Consider the following 13393-nt stretch of genomic DNA (forward strand, 5'->3'; position numbering starts at 1 on the left):
ATAGTACAAATTATAAAGAAGCCCGGCACAATTTTGCATAATTTAGAAAGTTGATGAGGAAAATATCCATTAGGGTACCTCATCAATTTACCTAATGGTGTGGGATTATTTCCTAAGGCATACTCTTGAATGTTTTAATAAGTTTAATTTTACATCAACCAAATGGCTATTTTTCTAGTGCTTTTTATATATGATAGTGTTAAAACCACACTGAAGATCACTCCATCTTTCTTTCCATTCTTGGCTTTTTTGTATTTCATGTCCTCTGACACTTAACAGCTATATATAATTAAAGTGAAGTTAGAGGTTCCTTGGAGGAGTGGACTCTTCAGCTCACTATTGTTATCTGTCTTTACTCAAAGTTCTCATGCTTACCTGTTATAAGGCTGAAATGAGAACAGAAATGGTATTGCAACTTCTCAAGCTGTGACAGCAAGGGTGTTGCTTCTTTTTACTTCAGTTTGTTACATTTTTGACCATCACATTTGAAAAGTACAACGTGATCATGGTCTATGTCATGTATATTTCAAATAACTTCCACATACAGATCAAACATATGAAAAAGATGGTACATGGATCATCAAGAGCTGAGCAATGCTCAATGTCAGGAAATCACGTTTGGCCCCCAAGGTATCCATTTGAGTTTTAAAAAAAAATTTTTTTTTCCAACGTTTTTTATTTACTTTTGGGACAGAGAGAGACAGAGCATGAACAGGGGAGGGGCAGAGAGAGAGGGAGACACAGAATCAGAAACAGGCTCCAGGCTCCGAGCCATCAGCCCAGATCTTGACGTGGGGCTCGAACTCATGGACCGCAAGATCGTGACCTGGCTGAAGTCAGACGCTTAACCGACTGCGCCACCCAGGCGCCCCCATTTGAGTTTTTATTAGATGAAATAAAAGTAAATGGAATTAAAACTGAAGTACTTAAAAAGTTACACTCTATGGAACATCAAACTGAGAGCAAAGTAGATCAATGAAAGGGATCTTCCAGCATGATTCTGTATTAACAATGAAAGTTAATCACTTTAAGTGAAACTCAAAATTAAAAAGTCCTCTATCACAAACAATACAAAATCATATTATTGTAGTATTTTTCCAATTGTTTAAAAATCAGGAATTTGATCATCATAAGTGTATTCTATTAACCTAGGCCTCCCTTACTTTAATTTTCAATACATACTAAGTAAGTTTGATACAATGGACTTACCTCAACCAAATAAATAAATAAGTATAAGCACATTTTTAAAAAGTGCTATCCAATATTAATTTAAACAAGTGTTAATTTTCAAAGTGAAATTAATAATCTCTTTATAGTCTGTGTATGAGTGTGGGAAGGACGCTTAGGGAAGACAAGAGAATATAGTAACTATCCCAATTTGGTGTATAAGAGAATATGTTTATAGAGGCGAAAATGCCTTTTCTTCTACTCAGTACCTAAATATTAGGAAGATTGGAATTCTTACTCATTTTTTTCTTTCTTTTTTAAAAAGTTTATGTATTTATATTGAGAGAGACAGAAATAGCGTGAGTTGGGAAGAGGCAGAGAGAGGGGGAGAGAGAGAATCCCAAGCAGGCTCTGAACTTCCAGCCTGGAGACCAACATGGGGCTCGAAACCACAAAACCATGAGATCATGACCTATGCTGAAACCAAGAGTTGGATGCTTAACCGACTGAGCAACCAGGTGCCCCTGTTATTTTAATCCTATCTATACTTCATAATTCTGCATCTTTAGCATAGAAATTGATCTCCAAATTAAAAGGAAGAATCTTTTTTGTTTGTTTCTTTTAGCTGTCTACTATTTTGGATTTTTTTTTTACTAAACCTTATAATCATGTAATTTAAAAATACTTTCTGATGTTATTTTTCTACATCCTTAACTCTTCAAATGAGTACACCATAACATCATTGGTATGAATGCAAAGGATTCATGCAACTTTGAAAAACTTTTCACAGAAACTCCAGAACTACAACTGAGTGGAGCTCAAATATTTAACATATTTAAGGCACAACAATTATTTGTTTAGTTTGGTTTTCTACCATTTTCTTCCATTAGTAAAAGCACTTCCATTAAAAAACTTCTCACTATTTTGAGCCTGGGTGGCTCAGTTGGTTGAGTGACTGACTCTTGATTTCAGATCTGGTCATGATCCCAAGGTCGTGAGATCAAGATTTAGCCTTGCATTGGGCTTCACACTGAGTGTGGAGCCTACTTAAGATTCTCTCTCTCTCTCTCTCTCTCTCTCTCTCTTTGCCCCTCTCCCCTGCTCACACTCTCTCTCTCAAATTAAAAAAAAAAGTTTTCACTATTTCATGTAGGAAATGATAAATTTCCTTTATTTGATGAACCACATTGAAATGCTTTTCATTATTTCCAGGAAACTAAAGTTATGTCATCACACAGAACACTACAAAAATAAAAGGAAACATTTATTTGTGAATTCAGTAGTTCTGCCTTCAATTCTTTGTTTAAGGATGCGTAACATCACTCCACTAATAAACAGACGTTAAGATATAGGTCTGAATTAAGTGAGAATTGGTGTTAAGTCAGAAACTGTGAAGGTTCTGAGATGTAGTCCTACTTATAAGACATAGAGTTAGTTGGTTACAGTTTTATATAAGGTCTTTGGGCCAGAGAAAAAGAAGACACTCCATTATTCAATTCCTCATAGTAAAAGCAGCATCCAGAGTATTGTCTTGCATGTTTCTCTGAGTAAATTTAGAAAGGTTTATTTGGTGAGAGCCAGATGGTATCTGTACATGAAGTAAAAGTACAGTATAAAAGAAGAACCTTGAAGTTAAGAAAGATAAAAAACAAAACCTCTTACATGAGGTTATGGTAACCTGCCTATCTTCCTCTCCAGAAAGAAAGAAAGCTTAGTTTTACTCTGGAATATACACAAATCTACTCTGGGGACAGAGAGAAGATGTCTTTCTCTTTACTAATTTGAGCCATCTCTGGGGAGGAATGTCTCTAAGATTTATTTTCCTGGAATATTTCCGCATACAAACATTCCTAAATTGACAGTAAATGTCTTTGCTCAGAGGACAGGAGCTACAGAAATGGAAAATAGTGACGGAAAATTGTCTTCATCTCCCAACAGTTGGTCTTGGGTTTTTCTAAGTCCTGTTATCTGTGTTCTCTTAGGTGGTGCCTTTGTTTTGGTTGGCATCTGTGTTACAGGATCCTGAAGCCTGACCTGCAGATTAAATCCAGCTTGGTGTTAGCCTTCCCTTTCCAACCATATGGCCCTAGAGACTCTTTGGAATATTTTTTCCTTCTTTCTAGTGTCGCTTACTTTGTGTTTGGCTCTTTTGCTAGAATTCCACAGTTAGGTAAAGGTTGTCTTTCTTTCTAGGTCAACAGAGATTTCTTAACTTTAAGTCTTTCCCTTTTTTAATTAACAAGTGAACTATTCTTTGGATCCAAAGTAAATGTTTTTAATTCATTCATTTCTTCTAGTAGCAGTCACTCAGTGAAAGATACTATATAGACACTGAATATGGGAAGATAATATATATTACAGCTATTGACCTAAGGAGTAGTTGTAGTGTGGTAGGGAAAGTCAAACTTGCAAAATAATTGCAGTGTGTTACAAGTACAGGCTTGAAATCTGTAGAGTGTGAATCAAGTGAGGTAGATTCAGTTCTACCACATGGGTCAGAAAGTCTCCAACGGGGAAATAAACCTCAAAATGTGAAAGATGTTAGCCACTTGTGAGGTAGCTGGGGATTATGAAGGAAAGGGAATTCTAGGCAAAATAGCAATGTCATCAAAAACATGGAGGCAAAGCTACATGTGACATTTGGAGAATCGTGAGTAACTCCACCTGAAGGAGGATAGGATTTGAAGAGAAGTTAGAGAAAAAATAGTGACATCTGTATGTGTCATATTATGAAAGTCTTCCATGATATACTCAGGAATTTCTATCTTATTCAGTAGGGAAATTAGTTCATCAATAGAAATGTCTCAGTAAAATTTAAAACTACGGCTATAGGTAATTATATGCTTAAAGTGGTAGTGATAACACTAAGAAAATGGGGATTAACTTAAGAGTGGAAAATGTATTAAATGAGTGTACATATGGAGGGAGAGATAACTAGAATATTTCAAGTAAGAAATTAAGAAGGCCTGGATTAAGGTAATATTTGTTGGGATAGAAAATATGAAAATAAAATATTAAGTATAAGGGCACCTGGGTGGCTCACTCCATTAAGTATCTAACTTTGGCTCAGGTCATGATCTCACAGTTCATGAGTTCAAGCCCCACATCGGACTCTGTGCTGACAGCTCGGAACCAGGAACCTGCTTTGGATTCTTTGTCTCCCTCTATCTCTGTCCGTCCCCTGTTCACACTCCCTGTCTCTCTCTCTCTTATAAATAAATAAACATTTAAAAAAATTAAGCATGACTAATTGGATACAGGAGACAGGTTTTGGCTTTAAGGGATTGCATGATTATTTATGCCACTCACTGAGACAAGTTTGGCTGTCTACTTGTTACTTGCAATGACTGTGGTATATCTGTAAAGTAGATGTGGCAAAATTACCTATCTCTCAGAATGGTGGTGAGAATCTGTAACTGCCGGTATTCTTATGTTATTAATAGCTATTGTAGTTACAATGATGATGTTGTTATACCCAAGTAGAAATCTACAGTTGGTAAATGAGTATGTGTGGAACTGGGAAGAAAGATTTTGTCTGGTCATAAGGATAAGAATAATCTGCATTTGGTAGACATAGCCTTCCTGATTTTTTCTGACTGGATTTTACTGTTTCTTATTTTGAATTCCCATAACAATTACTTCTCTAAGTCACTTATCTTGAATTATTCTTGAATAAAACTATTTGTTGGCAATGGTTGTGGCTAACTCATCTGTATCCTCAAGTGTGACTTAAATAAATTGCACATTAAAAAGAAAGTTGAAAATACTTGGGGGTAGTTTGTTGAAGGGTAGAGAGTGGGTAGGGACATAGTGTGGGTGTGGTGCAGAAGAGCTCACTGTCAGCATTCTCACCTAGTTTAGTTGCTAAGTGGCAGATAATGGCTATAGAAAGTCTATATAAACGTTCATTGCTTTCTTAACTTTTTTCCAGGGCCTAAGTTTTCTCATCTGTAAAATTAGGTGAGCAAAGCATATCACTTTTAAGTTTCCTTCCAGGGCGGTCTCAAAAAATCATATCAGAAGGGTCAATCTTTTTGTAAATTGAAGCCTGTAAGGGTAATGGTTCAAGGATGAGTGGAATGATGTGTGGGGTATTAGAATTGTAGATGGAAAGAGCTGATGAGAACGTGCTCAAGCCAGGACATGATGAGCACTTTGCAGCACTTGACCTAAGAACAGACACTAAAATTGAAATTGATACAAGGAAAATTAAATTTACAAAATGTGGAGTAGGCTTTCTTTCACTTTGGGGGAAAACTAAGACTTGGCAAAATGGGTGTGTAGGCCTTTTGGGTATTTTCTTGAAACTTTTCAGAAAACAGAAGACTTTAAAATGTCTTATTCTTGGTAAATAATTGTTTTCTTTAATCTGAGAATTAACAAGGTTATATACAGCAGGGAAGATTACACTCTTCAATGTCTCTAATGCGTGATTTGATAAATAAGGGGAATAACTGGGATAAAGACATGAGTTGATATGCTGAAAATGGAATAAGAAACATCAACCATATGTTTTTGGAAAACAAAAATAAAACATGTTAGTAAAGAACCTTTTATTTGCACTGCTGCTTTTCTGTGGCAGTTACAGATTCAAATAAAATACTTAACTCTCTTGAAAAGCCTGATTAAAGAAAGTATTTTATACCAACAAATTACTCTAATCCAGAGTCATGCTAAATTTTTTGACCTTTATAATGGAATCAGAATGGTTTTTGAGGTTTAATTTAGAAACTCCTCTTTCATTCATTATGCACAAATTAATCTCCATCCTATTAATGGGTTTTCTTCAGATTCAAGATGCAGAGCAGAAAGAGTCCCAGTCTCTAGCCTCAGAGCATCCCATGGCACTTGACTTCAGGGAACACTTAAAGACAAACACATGGGGTTATTTTATTTTTATTTTATTTTATTTTATTTTATTTTATTTTATTTTACATGTTTATTTACTTATTTTGAGAGGAGGGAAGGGGCAGAGAGAGAGAGAGAGAGAGAGCATCCCAAGCAGGCTCCCTGCACTATCAGCACAGAGCCTGACATGGGGCTCCATCCCACAAACCATGAGATCATGCCATGAGCTGAAACCAAGAGGAGACTCAACCACATGGGGTTATTTTAATTTGGCATTTAATTTCCCTTGAGGCAATAGAAACTATTTTGAAAAGTTCATACATTTTGTTGCTTAGGAGATGATGTAGTAGAGGGAAAGCATTCATGGAATACGGGAAGAAATGAGACAGTGTCTCTGCTTTTTCTTTGGTCTGTCCAAGAGAGTAAGCCTTCCAGATATGGTGACTACTCTTGCAATTCATTCACATGACACCCAAGCTAGTAATGAGCTAAGATTGTTCAGGTTTGTATTTGTCAGAATGTTCATGCTTTCCTCCTTAGGCATAATTTCTATGGGCAAAAAAATTCAATGTGATGGAAAAGTGTAGCTTTTTCCTGTTAACATCATTCATTCTTTTGGACGAGGGAGTGTGATTTTAAGTTGGAGCTACATAAATCTTTAGCATAAAACAGAATCTGTTAAAAGGTGAGAACTGCAGGAACATCTCCCCTCTTCCAAAATAATGTGCTTGGCATCATGTAATTGAAGAGTAAATTAGATAGGAAAATTAAGTTTACAGGGGAGGTCTAATTGAACATTAATTTAGAGCATATGAACAGTCTACCAATCAAAAACCACAATGGTCTAAATATAAGGGAAAACTTTGGGGTTTAAAACAATAATGATCATTTCTAGAGAAAATATTTTACAGAAGTGATGGTCAAGGTAATCTATTAAATGTTTTTCTTTCGTATTATAATAACAAGAAAAATTGCAAATTAAATCAAATATCTTTCTTCTAACTGGAAAATACAAAAGTTTTATAAGAAACATTGTTGGTCAAAATGTTTAAAAAATAATTCTCATACATTAGTGGTAGTTATGTACATTGTTTCAATTTCTCAGAGAGACTATGATTATTTTTAAAATTATAATGCATATATGCTTTGATTTAATTATTCTGTTCCTTTAAATATCATATAGCTATATTCATATGTGGGCAATTTCATACTTACTACACTGAAACAAGGTTAGAAACAATCTACAATTTGATAACATGCAGTGTTAAAAACAAAAAGGAATACATCTAGAATGCTCTTTTATATATTTATACCTTATGGATTTATGTAGAGTGAATTTCAAAATATATGGTTAAGTAAATAAAACCAAGTGCTGTATACACATCAGATCAGTATGTATAATATGCTACCATGTGTGTTGAAAAAAGAGGATGTTTGTTGTATACATAGAAAATCTTCGAATGGAATTATTATAAACTAAAAACATGGGCTGCACCTAATTATCTGAAGGTCAAGCTTTGATTGGGAGACTTCTATCCTTTGAATGGAATGCCATGAATTTTTATTTTGAAACAAATGAAAAATAAAATATAAGTAAATACATAAATAACATCAATTATTGGCCAATATAATATTTGGAACATAGAGAAATAAATGAAAAATACTTAATTGATAATATAAACACACCTAGCATTATAGAGTATTTCTAATAATTCTTCTCTAAACATTTATAATTTTCACATAGATAAACTGTATATTTAAGCTTAGTGCTTCTTTTGGTTACTGTACCATAAGTATCATATTTCATTACTTCACAAACATGACATTTAATGATTATAAATGCTATTATGTCTATAGCAAATAACTTATTTCACTATTTATCAATGTTGCACACTTAAGTTTTTCACGACTATAATGAACTTTTATGAAAATATTTTGTTTGCATTTTAGGTTACATACTTCTTAAAGTAAGAATTATTTAGTCAAAGGGTATGTATTTATTTAGGATACCTTTAGTATATAAAAATAAAGTGCCCAGTTCATGACCCCCTTTCCCAGCACTGATTGGCAAAGTGTGACATTTCATAGTTATTTTAAATTACCAATGAATTTATTGATTTAAGCATTCATTGATTTGTTAGCTAATTGCATTTCCCTGTGTGCATGCGTGCATGCGTGTGTGTGTGTCTATGTCTGTGTAGTTGTTTCCATGTACTTTTTATTTATTAGGGGATTTTAGTTTTTTTCTTATCAATTGATACCAACTTATTTTATACTGAAGTTATTAATTCTTTATCCAGTATTTACTTAAATATTTTCATCCTCTTTGAATGGTTTTTCATTGTTTTTTAGTTTATAAATTCATTCCTCAATTAAGATTAGGTTTATATTCACCTCTATTGTCTTCTATATTTATTTTTTTTTTTCAAAGTTTTTTATTTATTTTTGGGACAGAGAGAGACAGAGCATGAACGGGGGAGGGGCAGAGAGAGAGGGAGACACAGAATCGGAAACAGGCTCCAGGCTCCGAGCCATCAGCCCAGCGCCCGACGCGGGGCTCGAACTCACGGACCGCGAGATCGTGACCCGGCTGAAGTCGGACGCTCAACCGACTGCGCCACCCAGGCGCCCCTGTCTTCTATATTTAAAAAATTTTTTTTTAACATTTATTCACCCTTGAAAGAGAGAGACAGAGCACGAGGGGGGGAGGGGCAGAGAGAGAGACACACACACAGAATGTGAAGCAGGCTCCAGGCTCTGAGCTGTCAGCACAGAGCCCCATGTGGGGCTGGAAACCATGAACCATGAGCTCAGTGACCTGAGCCAAAGTCGGACACTTAACTGACTGAGTCACCCAGGCACCCCTATTGTCTTTTGTATTTTATCTATTGATTATTAAATATATAATTTGTTGGAACTATGATGTGAGACAAAGACTAAGATTGATTGTTTTTCCAGAAGAGCCATTTTCTATTATACTTTTTTTGCTGTTTCTAAATGTTTCTTACGGTAAGAGGATTTTCATCTTTGGGGAAAGTGCCATCCAGGTCCTGGAAATTTTAGAAAATAATCATCTTCTTGTTTACAATAGTGACTGCTTCAGTTTCCTAGATGCTGGCCTTGATTTTTGTTAGAGATGTGAAGTAAAATGCCTTGAAATCTCTTCTTAATTTCTCCTTATCCTTGGCTATTTGTTTCAAGGTCTAATTGTGCATGAAGCATAGTTATGACTTTAGCCTAACTTCATCATGTATTATAGATGCAGTTCTCTCCAGGATCTGGCAACATGTTGACTAATATTCTTTTTTCCAGTGGGGCTCTTTCTCTTCCATGGCTTTTTGATGAGATGTAAAGAGACAGTAAATCAGATAGTGATGGTTAAGAATCACTCAGGAATTCCAAATTTAAGTTATTTTTAAAAATGATATAATTGAGCAGAGAGCATTCAATTTATTCAGTGATAAATACAGATTAAAATATTAAGCTAATTGATTATTGATTATGTGCAAGGGACTGCTGACTTTAAAGGTATAATTAGTCTCAAGATTATCTGATTCATTCATTTTATATTCATTTATCTTCCTTAAAATCATTTGAAATTCCTTTCCTGTGTCTTTTATTTCATAAGTCTATGAAACATATTTTTCTTAATGTTTAAGCATATTTTTCTTAGTGTTTGATAAACTTCTGTCAATTTTGATAAAATTTTCCTATTCAAAATTTGAATTTCTCTATCTTTCCCTGGTGCTCTAAACTCTAGGGAATGCTCAAGGCAGCTCTCCTGATATTTCAAACCCAGGGAAGAGCAGTGGTCTCAAAAAATGGAAGCTATTTGGCCACAGTGCTAAGATTTGGAGTTTTTAGTTTGATGAGTAAAGTGATTAATGACTCGAATGCTGTATCATCTGGGCTTTTTATAATCTTTTCTTTTGAATTCATTTTTCCTCTTTGAATTGCTTCTCTGTCTTAGAACTTTATGTAAACTAAGAAGGTTTTTAGTCTCCCTCCTTCTTTAGGCAAGGTAGGGCATAAGTAAAAGACTTGAATTTGTCTAGTGTAGGCCACTCTGATTTGTCAAGTCAGTGTAAAAGAATGTCTCTGCACCTCAGTGCTTTGGCCAAGTCCCCCAGGAAGTGGCCCTGGAGTTAGAGTCAAGGATAAATGAGGTATTTTGTATGTGTTGTTCCCCTTCTACTTCCTGTATCTGCCTATTTTAGCAAAAAGTGGCTGTCGTGGGTTCAGGGTTTTGGGATCCCAACTAATGAGTTTTCTATCTCAGCATAATTAATTTTCAATGCAACGATAGCATAAAATATATAAGAAATTGTATTTATGTATTTATGTATTTATGTATTATGTATTCTTATATAAAATATATAAGAAATTGTATTTATGTAGGCGTGGCATGTTTAAATGCAGCATCATACTTATGATCGTCATGATACCAGCATAAACCAAGTATAAAAATCATGTTCATTATTCAGCTTATTCAGCACTTTAAAAAAAACAACAACTTTATTTTGGGAGAGAGAGAGAGAGAGGGAAGGAGGGAGAGACGGAGAAGAGACAGAGAGAGACAGAGAGAGAACGAGTGGGGGAAGGGCAGAGGGAGAGTGAGAGAGGATCCCAAGTAGGCTCTGCGCTGTCTGCACAGAGCCCAACGTGGGGCTCAGTCTCATGAATTGTGAGATCATGATCTGAGCCCAAGTCAAGAGTCGAATGCTTACCTTACTGAGCCACCCAGGTGCCCCTCAGCACCTTTTTATTGTGTGGAAACTGTGTCAGATAATGTAATGTTGCTAGTACTGCTGCTGCTGTAGCCGATCTCCTACTGGCTGCTGTGTTTATGCAGACTCTCATGGGCACCGTATAGCTTTGCCCATGCAATCTCGTTTAAGGACTCATAAAACTGTATGAGGGCAGTCTTATTGTCTCCTTCTTAAAGATGCTAATGTAGAGGCTCAAAATATTAAGCAACATGCCTTATCACACAGCCGATGAACAGCAGAATCAGAATTTGAAACCAAGGTGTTCCCAGTCCAAAGGTCAGGTTCTTAGCTATAAAATGCTGCACTTCCAGAATCTTTAGAGAAAAAGAAAAAACAATGTGGATGCAGGTTTTCAAGAAGTTTATAGTCTAATGAAGAAAGACTTATCTAAATACATGTATTCAATAAAATGTTAGGTGTACTTGATAAAAGTCTTTTTGCAGTATAATAGCAACAGTAAATTAGCTTTGAAGGGTTGAAGTATCTGAACATTTGAACAAAGGCTTCTCTAACTCACTGCTGCTCATTTAGTGATTACCAGCTGTGTCTTCTGTATATATGGTAATAGGCAGGGATAATACTTAATGATATATTAGGCTTTTGAAAGTTTCTGGAAATAAGTTACTTTTACATAGTAAATTCCTGGATGAGCTAAAGATATAGTTGAAACTAAAAGGTAAAAAAAAAATCAGAATCCTATTTAAAACATATAAGACAAATTCACTATTTTATTTTTATGGATTTCAGTTATCATTCAAAGGTTCATTTATGTTTAAATTTTAAACAAGATATTTTCCAGTAAGATGAACTCATCATTACAACACAATTGAATTTATGCAGCATTTTGTCACTTAAGAAATGTATACATAGACTTATCAAGTCCATCGGATAACTAGCATTTTCAGATTTTCCTTTTTGTTTATGCATGGGAAGATTTCAAAACATGAGAAGCAGAAAATAAATGTAACTGCTTACCTATTATCCTGGGTTCCAAGTCCTATCAGTCATTTATCCTCTGGTTAACATAACCTGCTGTGTTAGAAGCTCATACTCTCTCTGTAATTTCTTTTTTTTTTTTTTTTAATTGAGGTATAATTGACAAATAACATTATATTAACTTCAGGTGTACAATAAAATGATTTGATATTGTACACATTTTGAAATGATCACCACAGTAAGTGTAGTTAACATTTGTCACTCTACATAGTTACAAAATTTTTTTCTCCTGATGAGAACTTTTAAGATCTACTCTTTTATAACAACTTTCAAATATGCGATACCTGATTACTAAATATGGTCACCATGCTGCACATTACATTCCCATAAATTATTTACTTTATAACTGGAGGTTTGTACCTTTTGACTCCCTTCACCCATTCAGCCCATCCCCCAACCTTCTCCCTCTTTTTCTCTGTCTCTCTCTCCTACCCTTCTGCCATTTTTCTAAATTTTTTAATTTTTGAGAGAGAGACAGAGACGGAGCATGAGGTGGGGGCAGGGAAGAGAAAGAGGAAAAGCAGAATCTGAAGCGGGCTCCAGGCTCCAAACTGACAGCACAGAGCCCAATGCAGGGCTTGAAGTCATGAACAGTGAGATCGTGACCCAAGTGGAAGTCGGATGCTTAACCAACTGAGCCACCCTGGTGCACCTCCCTCTGTCATTTCTAAAGTCACAGTCTATTTTATTACTTGATTGAAATCCCTTAGAATTCTCATATTTAACTATTTATTGAGTGTTTAGTGTGTTCTAGGCCCTGCTCTAAAACTTCTATAAACATCTATTAACTCATTTAACTGACAAGTTCATATATACACATGTAATATTACATTATAAATTTTACAGATGAGGACACTGAGACATAGAATTGTGAAATAACTTGCCCAAAGCTAAAACCTAGCTTGTGTTAGAATCATAGTTTGAACCCCAGAAATTGTTTTAAAGGTGCCTGTAATAGATTCTGGGTTTGGAGTTATCTCTTGTCCAGCAAGAGAGCAGATGCAGGATTGAAATGTGAGAGAGGCTAATGTCCGGGAGGGGACAAAAGTCCTGAGTAAGGGTCCTTGCTCCATTTTTATTAGGATCAGAAGGCTTACAAGCGTGATGGGCATACACAAAGAGACAATGAAAACATGAACATTAATTCATGGGCATGAAGGAAAGGGGGTTTTGAAGATATGTGGTATTAGGGGTTTGGGTCAATACAAAACAAAATCCTGGTGCAGGACAGATGGTTGTTTACAGCAGAAGTGAAGCTCCATCTCTGTTTACCTAAACTTGCCTAGGGGACAAGAAAGACAGAGTGTGTTACCTCAGGGTCAACAAGGCACCTTTCTTTTGCTAATTAGCTCCATTCTGGGAAACTTCTGCCCTGCTGAGGTCTTAAGTCCTATTTTCCTATTTTTGTTCTTCCTTCCTGTGAAAGCAGCTTTCTGGTATTGTACTAAGTTGGGGGGCACTTCTGCCCTGAATACCTAATCTTGGATGTTTTCATCCAGAGATTTCTTATTCTTATACCTTTGTCCTATACTGGGGTCCTTTGCCCTGTTTACCTAATCATCTTGCATGCATTCATCCTGTGACTTTCTATTTCCTTATGCCTTGTTAACCCA

Source organism: Panthera pardus, unplaced genomic scaffold (genome assembly GCF_024362965.1).
Source record: "Panthera pardus isolate Hobbes unplaced genomic scaffold, ASM2436296v1 HiC_scaffold_7, whole genome shotgun sequence".
Lineage (NCBI taxonomy): Eukaryota > Metazoa > Chordata > Mammalia > Carnivora > Felidae > Panthera > Panthera pardus.